Here is a 12,332-nt window from a genome sequence, read left to right on the forward strand (position 1 = left end):
GGTGGGGAAGAACGCTTATGAGTGTAATTTGAAGATAAAAATTTAATGATAATTTCTGTAAAATATTTACAGTAGAACTAAAAATAGAGTTTTAAGTTGATAAAAATTTTTTCTTTTTTTTTTTCTTTCTTTTTTTTGGGGGGGGGGGGGTTTAAATGTCTTTACTACAAGACCTCAAGGACAGGCTGAAGACCAGGCGCCTCTGAGGCCACCTCTGCTCTTGGGCAGGCCACGGCATTCTTCGTGCTCACATCCGTGCTGGTTCACTGAAAGCTGTAGTGTAAAGTGAAGGCGGCATCTACGGTGTACTGACACCGGCTGCAGCCGCAGGGGCAAGCTGTGAGTGACTCCCATGCCAAAGTTCAGCAGTGTTCTGTGGATCTCCAGGAGACTCGGCTGTTATATACATGCACTTTTGAAACCAATCTATTCAGTCCCTTTTAAACAGAGACCGGATGATATGAACCCACCACCATGACTTCCTCAAGGAGCTAGATTATGTCATGAGACTGGCCTTTTCCAGGCCTAGGAGAATTACTGTGTTAACACACCCTGGGTTAACTTACCAAGTGTGCTTTAGGTCTCGCATACGCAAAGGGAGTGCCTAGCAGGCTGTCTTGGTGACTAGTCTGCTGCTGCTAGTGTATTTAGCTTTTTAGAAAATGGGCTGAACTTCAAAATACGTAACTTGACAGGGTGTTAACGCCCTGTAGTCAACAGTCTACACAGTAGAAGTGGGCGGGTACATTCTGCTTAGCATGCTGGAAGGGCAGGGCAGGAAGAACAAGCTCACTGGACTCTGGAGACAACAATGTGACGCACAGGAGGAACACAGTGGCACGGCACGGCCAGGCTTTCTCCCTCATAGATCAGACTGCCATGGTGGCCAATATTCTACTAAATGTATATAATTCACTTCACTATTCTAATCAGATACAAAGGGACGGTGCCTGTGTTCCCTCCAGCTACAGTGGGTGGCATGGGGTGGCACCTGGAGTCCCCACCACCTTGGCTTCCTGGGACACGGCCGTCTAGAAGCCTATCTTGCCTGTGGTCATGGAGTAGCCCAGCTTGGCCTCGTTGTTGATGAAGGACATCAGCCCCACGTAGGTCTCGATGAGGAGTGGGTGCTCCAGCAACAGCACGTTGCTCGCCTGTCCCAGCAGTGGGCTCTCCTTCTGCGCTTTCTTGACAGCTTGGATTAGGAGAGCCTTGAAGCTTTCCAAATGGCAGAGACGCTGTCTTCTCATCCATGCCAGCCATCGGGTGTTCTATGAAGGTGGCATAGGGCATGTTTGTAGACCAGGGGTTCCATCTGTTGATGAAAGAAGGGCGGCACTGCTTGTTCCACTGAATGCGAACCCCAAAGCCTTCTCTCTTGTTGAGAGACATGGGAGGAAACTCGAATTCTCCACAGGAGATGGTGTCTACCGCACTGAGCACCACTCTGACCACCTGCTGGCACTGAAGGCTGATGAAGTCATATTTGCAGATGAGCAGGGACTGGTCAGTGACCAGCAACAGCTTCTCCTTCTCGTTGTTCCAGTGGTCCACCTCGGTCAGCAACCACACCCTCTGGATCTCATCGTCCTCCACAGGCCGAACCACGGTGCGGATCTCCTCCACGGCCTGCTCGATGGTGCCGGTCCGGAACACGAAGTACTCCTTGACACGGGCGCGGCATGTAGGGTCGTGGACGCTCAGCGGCCACAGTGTCTGGCGTAGCGGCGTGCCCGCCTCTGGCCGGCCCGCTCCCGGGTCCTCGCTGGTCGCAGCTGCAGCATTGCCGATAAAAATATTTTTCATTAATCTCTTTTCTCTGTCTCTGTCTCTCTTTCTCTCTGTCTGTCTGTCTCTGTCTCTGTCTCTCTGTCTCTGTCTCTCTCTGTCTCTCTCTGTCTCTGTCTCTCTCTCTGTCTCTCTCTCTCTCTATCTCTCTCTGTCTCTCTCTCTGTTGCTATGTGGTTTCATTTTTTATTATAGAATAGCCTATCACAAACTCACCATCTGCTTACACCATCATATACAATGTTCTGAATACAACTTTCATCGCATTCCCAACTTTTGTTATTTCTCTTTAATCCATTGCAGTATTTTCATTCTATACTAATGAGATGTTTTAATTTTCCACCTGTGAAAACACCACTCTGCTATTCATCACTTCTTTTTAATGATCTTCTCCTGTGATATGTACCTATAACCAGAGTTCAGACATGACTCTTAAATCCATTCTCTCCTTACTATCAGTCAGTATTGAATGTACAAACCGGGAGATATATGATTATTGCTGTACTTAGAATAGGAAATGACTATAAATACTTCACCTACTTTTGCTACACTTTAAGTTTACAATTCACATAACTATTTTATATCTACTAGAAAAGAAAATTTGCTTTTTTTTTCAGTTTCTGCATAGAATAATTGCTTCTACGTGGAGTTGGGTTATTTATGCATTAGAGAGATCAAGTGTGAAATGCTATATTGTTTATTGGCTGCATCATGACCATATAGGATTAAAAATACTTCTTAGTAAATATAAAACTAGCATTGTTTAAATGTTGAAATAACGACCTACATTTAGACTCCGGTAGTTTTCAGTGACAATCCAATGAGGAATCAATCCATCTCATCTGAAGGAGTTTCAATTTTATTTATCTTTCCTTTTAACAATACCCCTTCTGTGTCAGGCATTTTCTGTGATAATGATCAGGCTTAAATATGTGACACAATGTTGATAATTATTAAATATAACTTAATAATGTTTTAGATGATTATTGAAGACTGATATACCAATAATGGCAATTAATTTAGGATATAGTTATCACTTGTTGGTATCTACAACACAAACTACTTTAAATGTTTAACTGTGTTACACAGTGTACTCAACAGAAGGAATTCTTGATTTTTTTTTTTTTTGTTGTTGTTGTTGTTCTGAGTCACTAAGCATTCCTTTCCCAAAACTGTTTTATGAGTTGCCATATATATTTATTTATATATGGTATAAGTATATATATGGTATACCATTTATTAATACCATTTACTGATAGTAAGTTAGAAAAAATTTATTTTTAAAACACTCCTGTATATGTATAATTCTACCATTTGACGGAGAATGAAATCTTGCTCTCTGAGAAGTGTGTGTGTATTATTTTGTTGGTTTTGCTTTGACGAAGTATCACAACCATGGCACATTATCGAAGGAAGAGTTTATTTGAGCATATGGATCCAGAAGCTGTAGAGTCAGTCACAGCAGGGAATCATGGAAGCAAGCAGGCGTCATGATGGCAGGCTCAGAACACTGAGAGATAACATTCTAACTGCCATTATGAAGCAGAGACAGTGAACTGAGTTAAGGGCAAGGCTATAAATACTCAAAGCCCTTCCCCAGTTATACAACCACTGCAGCTAGGCTCTGCCTTCCAAATGTCCTAAAACAGTAATACCAAAAGGAACCAACTATTCAAATACCTAAGCTTCTGGAAAGCATTCTTATTCAAAGTACCCTGCCCCCACTCTATGACTCCCGTAAGTCCATGGCCATATCACAATTAAAAATGCATTTACTCTGACTTCAAAAGTTCCTATAATCTTCCAAGTCTTCTGAGACTCAAAGGAGTACCTTATTCAAGACTCACGTAGAGCCAAGCTACATACTTCCAACCTATAATGCTGCAGAATACGCATTACTGTTCCAAAGGAATAAATGAAGCATAGCAAGGACATAACCTGTTAAAGCAATAATAGAGCATAGCTGGCAGAGCACTGGCAGCTTTGCTAGCTGAAGTACACATCCTTCACTTAGAATGGTTCCACTTCCTCTATGCAGCAATCCATGCTAGACAGCACAGCTCTCTGGCACCTCCAACATCTTTTGTCATCACTCAATGCAGGCATCACTTTGGCAGTTTCACCTACTGTATGTTTTCTTTTCTCTCTCTTTTTTTCTTTTAGAATCATCTTTTTTAAATTTTTATTTATTTTATTTTATTAATTTATTCATATTACATCTCAATGGTTATCCACTCCCTTGTATCCTCCCATTCCTCCCCCCTCCCATTTCCCCTTTATTCCTCTTCCCTATGACTGTGACTGAGGGGGACCTCCTCCCCCTGTATATGCTTATAGGGTATCAAGTCTCTTCTTGGTAGCCTGCTATCCTTCCTCTGAGTGCCACCAGGTCTCCCCATTCAGGGGACCATGAAAGTCTTCACTAAACAGGAACCTGCGATAGAGAGGAGGACATCCTATTGGGACTCTAGATGAGAGAAGCATGGGAGAATAGCAAAGTTGAAGGATCCAGAGGATCCTAGAAACCTACAAGAAGAACATTATGATAAGTAGATTTGAGCCTAGGGGTCCCGCTCAAACTATGGCACCAGCCAAGGACAATACAGGCCGTAAACTTCAAACCCCTACCCAGATACTATATGTTTTCAAGACCAAGAAATGGGACTCTCCAATGCTTCTTTTACTAAGAGGCAGTTTATTGTACATTCTGGTAAGCATCGAATGGATACTATCCAAAGAGATCCAAATGCTACAGCCTTGGGTCTTTCATACATTACTGTCTTCCAGGTCTTTTGTATGTACTGGCAGGCAATGTAATTGGATATTTTAAACTAAAAGGTAGGGACAACGCATGGTGGCACATGGCTTTAATGCCAGCTTTTGGAAGGCAGAAGCAAGCAGATTTGTATGAGTTCAATATCAGCTTTGTCTACATAGTGAGTTCCATGATAATGAAAATACAAAGACTCAAAGCTACTAAGTAATAATACTTGGAATGCAAAAGACGGGGTAAGTGGTTGGGTTGTGGGACAACATGGTGGATTTGTAGTTTGAATGCCACTAGGACACTTTGACCTGACCATACCTACACTGACAATGACAAGTGAGTTTTCTGTTTTACTTTCACTTTCATTGCAGGAATCTTCTTCCACTAACTTTCACACAGGGAAAGGGACTGAGATCATGGAAGGAAAGGGAGGAAGCTAAGAGATCATATCTCATCAGCAAAGATGAAAGAGAATGAACTGGAAGTTCATGGAGACTATGAAATGTCTGCCCAGTGATATGTTTCCTACAACAAAGCTCTACATCCCAAAATTTCCAGCCTCTCCAGCAGTAGCTTCATCTGGAGACCAAGTATTCTAAGATCTGAGCCTATGGGGGGGAGGCACTCTCTTTTGAGTGTCAACAGTATGCCTTCTCCTGCCTAATCAAAGAAACTATGAAACTATAATCTGAATCTAGTTTGTGCTATTTCAAGAGGGTGTGCAATTTCTATTGTAATATTTTTTCCTAAGCAAAATGCTCAAAATACACACAAAAAATATTGCCAGCATCCTGCCCATTGATTGTCAAGTGAATACATTTAAAATGTGTGTATGTGAACTGTTTAATTAGATTTGAGAGGTGCTCATGAAACTGTCATCAGTAGAAATGATAACGCCAAACTTGTAAATTACATTTTATATGTGTTAGAGCTGAGATATCTGTGTTCTGTGAAAAGAAGTTGTTTTAATAAAAGTAACCAATAGTCTGAAATTAGAAGAGGGCATGTGATTTATTGCGGTAAGGGGTTTGACCAGGAATAGGATATCTATCGGGTCCTTCCTCCAGTTACCTGTCATAGGTGTTTTTTTTAACTTCCCAATCCACTGTTAGGATAACATGCATAAAAGCTGAACTTCATAATTGTTGCTTCAAAACTTGGTAAAGTAATGTCTAGGGTTTTTTTCAATATTTGTAGATGTTTTTCAGAGGATCTGTCTCTTCCTATTCATCTTGAAAACAACACATCCAACTGTAAATTGTTTTGAGTTTCCATTTTAATAGGGTGGAGATAAGTGAGACTTATCTTTGCCCTGCCTGACATGCTTGAGTGAGAAAACATAGCTACCTTGTCATCCCCTAAATGGAAACAACCTAACTCTTGCTTGATGAGTTTGGAAAAATAAAAACACAAATCAAAACCCCCAACAGCACATCTGTTCTTATTTACAGGAATTAGATGTAGCAGGCTGCAGCTCAGAATCAGAGGTAAGCATTACATTTAATCTGTCATGCCTCCAGGTTTTTATGGAGTTCAAACGTTTTAAAAGGTTTGGCTTGACAAAATTCCCTCATTACGTTTCTTGAGGTAGTGCTGTCATCTCTGTCCAGTATCTCACTAATAACATTTCCAGTTCAGTAGGAGCAGACATTGTTCATCGCGTTTTATTTGATCTCAGGCTATTTAATACTAGAAGATGCTGTGTGCACACCATTCCTTTAGGACTTGAAACCACTGGGTTAAAGGTACATCCAATTATGTTGTATCTTTAAGCAACTTGAAAGTGTGGCTTTATATATAGAAATTTACTACTGAACTATGGTGAAGTAAAGTTAAGATTGTGAGCACACTGACAAAAGTGAAGAAATCCAAAGTTAAGGATGCCATTTTGTCCTTCCTTTGTACTGCTTTGGAAGTGAATGGAGTTGAGTAGAAGAAACTGAGAGAAACTGAACATTTTGTTATTTAAAATGCTGTGAGAATTGTATAACATACAAAGCATACATGTTTGTTTTATTTAAATGTAACAAAATTTAAAATTAATATATATATATACACATACGTGGGCATGCTGTAGTGCACTCTGGTGGTCAGAGGATAACTTTCGGGGCCTGGGTCTTTCTTTCCACCACATGGGTCTCTGAATTTGAATTTAAGTTCTTAGGTTTCTTAGGCATCTCCCCCCCCCCCCCACACACACACTGAGTCTTCCCAATGCCCCAATAATCAAAAGTTTAAAAAACACACTCCTGAGTCTATTTGGTTTCTCTTAAGCCAAAATTGGTTATGGGACATAAATGAGAAAGGTTGATATTTCTTAGGTTTTCCCCCAAAGAGTACTTGAAGAGTTTAAGAGGAATTATCTTCTTTGTTCTCATAAAATCATTAAGAAATGTAGTTGTGAAACATTGCTGAACGCACATATCCAGACAATAAGCCTGCTTCACTCTATAGTTTACAGTAGTTGAACCATCAATATGTATGTATGATGTGTCAGTACTCTGACAAACTCATCCAATTGGACAGAAAGAGGAGAAAAAGAGGAGATCAAATACAAGCAAGCAGAATGCAGTTCCTTGATGAATTGGAGGGTCAGTGACAGTTTTGGGAAAGCTGTGACCCAATATCCCAAGGCACCAAGTCTAAGATAAAACTTGTAATGTAGTCATCTCTATAGGAGGGAAACATATAGACTTCAGTTGCCTGCAAGGATGCTGAAAAAAAAAAAAAAAAAAGAATGGTGGGAAATGATACTTGGATTTGATGAGTTACATATGTATCACTTTCCTGGGTTATTTTAAATTCCATCAAAGTACACAGAAGTTATATGATGCAAATGAGTACCAACAACCACATGGCATTAAAGTTCCTAAATGGTAGTGCTTAGTTACACTATGCTTTGGTATATAGAATTAGAATTTTTCATATCAGGTATAAAAAGACAAATTGTAATGTGGAAACACCAAACTAAGCAAATTAAACAGTCCAGATAGTTCAATCAAGTCTCACTAGCGAAAAAGGAAATAATTATGTATTTAAGGGGAGGTAAAGGGGTGTTTTTTCAGTAATACCTTATTTTTTGAAACCAGTAGGGGAGATGTAAAAGCAAGCCAGGGCTGAGTCTCTACGAAGAGCATCAGACAAATTCTAAAATATATTTTTACTCTTAACTACAATCTCAAAGACTTCTGAGGGACTTCTGAGCCAAGAGTATCTTAGTATCTCTTTCATAGGTGATAGATTTTTCTCAGTATATGCCCATGAGGTGTATAGCTAGGTCATATTGTACTCCTATTTTTAATTTTTGGAGAAACCTTTAGACTCATTTCACAATGCCTGTACTAGTTTTCACACCCATCAAGAGTGTGTAAGGGTTCTTCTTCCTACCTCATTGTTGCCAGTATTTTCTGTCAGAGTACTTGATGATAGCCATTCTGATTGGGAGATCTCAGCACAGTTTCAATTCATAGGTCTCCAGTGGCCAGGGAAGTTGAAAACATTTCAAAATGTTTACTTGCCATTGATGGTCCTTCTTTTGTGAACTTCCTGTTCATATCATTAGCATATTTTTGATTGACAGTTTTGTTTTTTTAATGTTTAACTTTTGCACATCTGTAAGTATTTTGCAATAACCTAGAAATGAAACCAGCCATCAACCGAAGAATGGATAGTAAAAATATGTGGAAATGTGGTACTTATACATAGTGGAATTTAATTCAATTGTAAAGCAAAAGAAATTAACATAAAAATAAATGTATCTGGAAGCTATTACTATAAGTGAGCTCAGGACAGAAAGTGCATGTTATCTCTCATGCGTATTATAACTTATAATATGTGTCTGTAAGTATATAAAGGGGGACAAATATGAGTAAAGCATGAAAAATAGAAGGATGACCATGAGGGAGTAAAAATAGGGGCCAAGGGAGGTGGAAGAACCTCAAAGGACACATGGACATGGAATTAGGCAAGAGGCTGGTGAAAGGCTGCAAAGGGTACCCAGAGGATTCAAGTATGAGAGGGAAGCTCAGGCTACTAAAGCACATTTTGTTCAAAAACATCATAATGACATTTAATATATTCAAGATACATTTTACAAATGAAAAATAAAATAATTCAAGAAATCTCTACTGCAGATATTAACTAAATATTAGGAAGCAACAGCTGGAGGGAGCTCCGATTGTTCCACAAATTCCCATATTCCTTGCCCGACCAAAAGCAAAACTAATGGAGCTAGAGAATGAAATTTCCATGAACAAATTCTGCTTATTTCTATTGCTCCTTAAAACTCATTTTCTATTTCTGTAAACGAATATCATTATACTTTGTTTTCTTTTTTTTCTAATTTAGACCTGGAAATATTTTGTCCATTTTACTAGATTTTTCTAAATATAGATCCCTTTCCTTATAGGAGCAATGCACATATGTGCTCTGCTTCTTAATGTGTCCATGATTCCAGTATTAGTCAAGGTTTGTTAGAGCAATAGTACATAAACATAAAAGGGTATATATCAGAGTGCCTTACAGGTTGAAGCCCAGCTAGCCCACCAATGGCTGCCCACCAATGGAAAGTCCTAGATTCCAGTGGTTGTTCAGTCCATGAGGCTGAAAGTTTAAGCTGGTCTTCAGTATACACTGGAATCCAAAAGAACAAGGTTCTAATGCCAGTGATGGTATGGACTTGCCAGAGATCACCAAGGCAAAAAGGTAAAGATTGAAAGCTTCCTTCTTCTTTTTGTACACTGCCAGTGGGAGATGGCATCTTAAATGTGTCACTCCCACCTCCAAAAAATCTGGATTAAAAGTGGGTCTTCAAACTTCAAATTATTTAATTAAGAAAAATTCCTAACAGATGTATGAAAGCACTTGCTTGAGTTTTAGTCGACTTCATATGTAGTCATGTTCACAACAGAATTGCCATCACAGCACTCCTTCAATTCATCTTTCATCACCATCAAGTACAATGTGATAGGAAGACGTCTTTGTCAAGGTGCTTTATATAGGACATCTGCACATGGAATAGACTATAGATGGGAAGAGTAATTTAGTACAAGTCCCAGGCCTCTCAGAAAGCAACTCTCATTCGGTGACTGAAAACCTAGAGTTCTTGTGTCAAGAACCTGGCTTTAGTCCTGGAGACCAAGGAATAGAGTTCGTTAATTACTGTTCTCCAGTGCAGTAAAACTTTCTGATTTTTGGATGAGAAGCACTTCAGATTTTTGTTTGTTTGTTTTGTTTTCATTTCCCTTTTTGTTTTTGAAGGGACCTCTAGTGTGTCTGTGCACTCACACTGAGGTTATAGCAGCATCAAATAAGTTCCTTCAGAGTCATAGCTAACCTCTTCTCAGAAATTTTCATTAGATGTACTCCTTAACTTAATGTCATAGAGATATTACTTTCTCTCCTCTTTATACTTTGTAGTATGCTGAGTGTTTTAATAATATCTATGTAAATTTTTCTTTATGTGCTAAGCTTTCATTAAACATCATGTTTTTAAAATATATTTTATTAATTTATTCATATTACATCTCAACTGTTATCCCATCCCTTGTATCCTCCCGTTCCACTCTCCCTCCCATTTTCCCCTTACTCCCCTCCTGTATGACTGTGACTGAGGGGGACCTCCTCCCCCTGTGTATGATCATAGGATAGCAAGTCTCTTCTTGGTAGCCTCCTATCCTTCCCCTGAGTGCCACCAGTTCTCCCAATCCAGGGGACCAGTTTTTATTAAGTATTTTTTCTTTTTTTACATACACATTTATATTATTACACATATATACATTAAAATATTGACAGCAAGAAGAACCATGACATAATCAGGAATTATATAAATGTTACATTCTTAGTGTTTTGGCTATTTGTATTTGACAGCCTTGAAGAAAACAGCTTTCCTATCTTGATGCATCTAAAATTCTGCACATCAGTCAGTATCTATCATATCTCATCATCATCAACTTAAAACATCTATCTAGACCTAAAAACATCTTAACCACTAAACAACTAAGCTTAAGTGTTAAACTAAACTATCTGGCCTTCAACCCCATCAGAGAAAGAATAAAGTTGATTACCTAAGTATAGTGGGAGTACAGGTTAGTAGCTTTCCAATTAAGATGACTGTGACATTTTGCTATTGCAGGCTGTTTAGGATAAATAAGTTATACAAGTTATTTTTTTGTAGATCAGATCATGGTCATATCAATTACTACTCTACTTTTATCACAAGAATATACATCTTGGTTGCAACAGATAGATAGGATTCTACAGAAGGATAAGGTAAAATATTGGACAAGGTCTTAAAAAACCTCAGAGACATACAGAATATGGCATTTAAAATGTTCTTATTATTTTAAAGATTCAATTACAATGAGACAGGTTAACTCCTGGCAACACCCTGCCTACCTCAAAGAGCATGATCAGCATCAAAGAACCTCCTTATGGAGATGGTTTCAAATGTGGCAAACAAGCCACTCAGGAAAATGTCCTCATTTCTACCACAGACAGAATTCTTCCTAAAAAAGGGCAAGCTCAGTAGCAGGCAGAGTAAATGGCCAAATTATGCCAAGACAGGGTAAGCAAGTCCTCAATAGTTCCACCCTCACAAAGATCATGTTCTTAAGTGTGTCTAGATGTATTTGCATGAGTGTGTGAAAAGGCATATATGATTTTGTTTAATTTTGGTTCTACGCCTATGCTAGGAAGTGGGGCTATGATAAGAGATAACACCACCCACTAATACCATACCTGTCATTTCTACTACTAAGGAAACTGATGGAATAAAAACCAATTTGAAGTTGGCCTCAGCTACATAGGAAACCCCTGTCACACTTTCTCCTCTGTGTGTGCCTTTAACTTTTGGTATAATGACTGGTGCATCATTGATTAGGGCAAATTAGGTTCTCATCAAAACTTCATCAGCCTCACATTGAGTTCTTAGAATATCTGAGGGCACATGCATATTTCTCCCCTAATGACATGAGTCTGTAGATTTGTACTTCTAAATAAATACCAGAACACAGGGATGCAGAGGTGGGCAGATCTCTGGGTTCAAGGACAGCTTTGTCTGCCAAGTGAGTCCAGGACAGCCAGGACTTCACAGATAAACCCTATTTAGACCTCCCCCCACAAAATACTCAAAAACATAATTGATGCTTTAATTGAGACTGCATCAACAGCATAAACAGTTTATAAATACCTGACCTATGTCTTTTTTCCATCACATTGCCTCTATATTAAACATCTTTATCATAGGTGGATGACCTTTCATTGAGTGGAATTTTCTAGACTCTATGAACACAGTTGATTTTTAGAAAATTATTTCAAGTGTGTGGATTTATCATTGTTATAATTCACAAAGGTACAAGATGTTGTTAAATTCAATGATCCAACAGTATTATGTAGCTATGTTGTGAGGAAAATGGCATAGTTCATTCCTTTAGATATTTAAAATAAAATTAATATGTATATACCAATAATTCCTCATGACATGTTTAATATTTTTGCTACATTCTTACACCTTCCCTAAAATCTGTTATATAGTCCACCAATAAAAATTAAGATTTCTATTTGTTTTCCAATACTTATACTTCATTTTTTTTTCTGTTCCTGGTGCATTGACAAGGGTATGGATTAGGTATTTCTTATGTGTACCAGCAATTTTTTTGTGAGATGTACTCTTGTTTTTAGCTAGTCTTTTCTATTAACTGTGTTTTTCTTGGCATGTTTTCTAATAACTATAAATTTCTATTGCATACACTTTTTGTGCTTTCATAAAGTGCCCTAG

General features: G+C 38.6%; 1 pseudogene; it reads right to left on the bottom strand.

Moving 5' to 3' along the window:
- Positions 1-886: 886 nt before the first annotated feature.
- Positions 887-1,806, bottom strand: LOC127197000 (tumor protein p63-regulated gene 1-like protein; annotated as a pseudogene).
- Between the last annotated feature and the right edge of the window lie 10,526 nt (positions 1,807-12,332).

The sequence above is a fragment of the Acomys russatus genome, chromosome 13 (assembly GCF_903995435.1).
Source record: "Acomys russatus chromosome 13, mAcoRus1.1, whole genome shotgun sequence".
In the NCBI taxonomy this organism is placed as follows: Eukaryota; Metazoa; Chordata; class Mammalia; order Rodentia; family Muridae; genus Acomys; species Acomys russatus.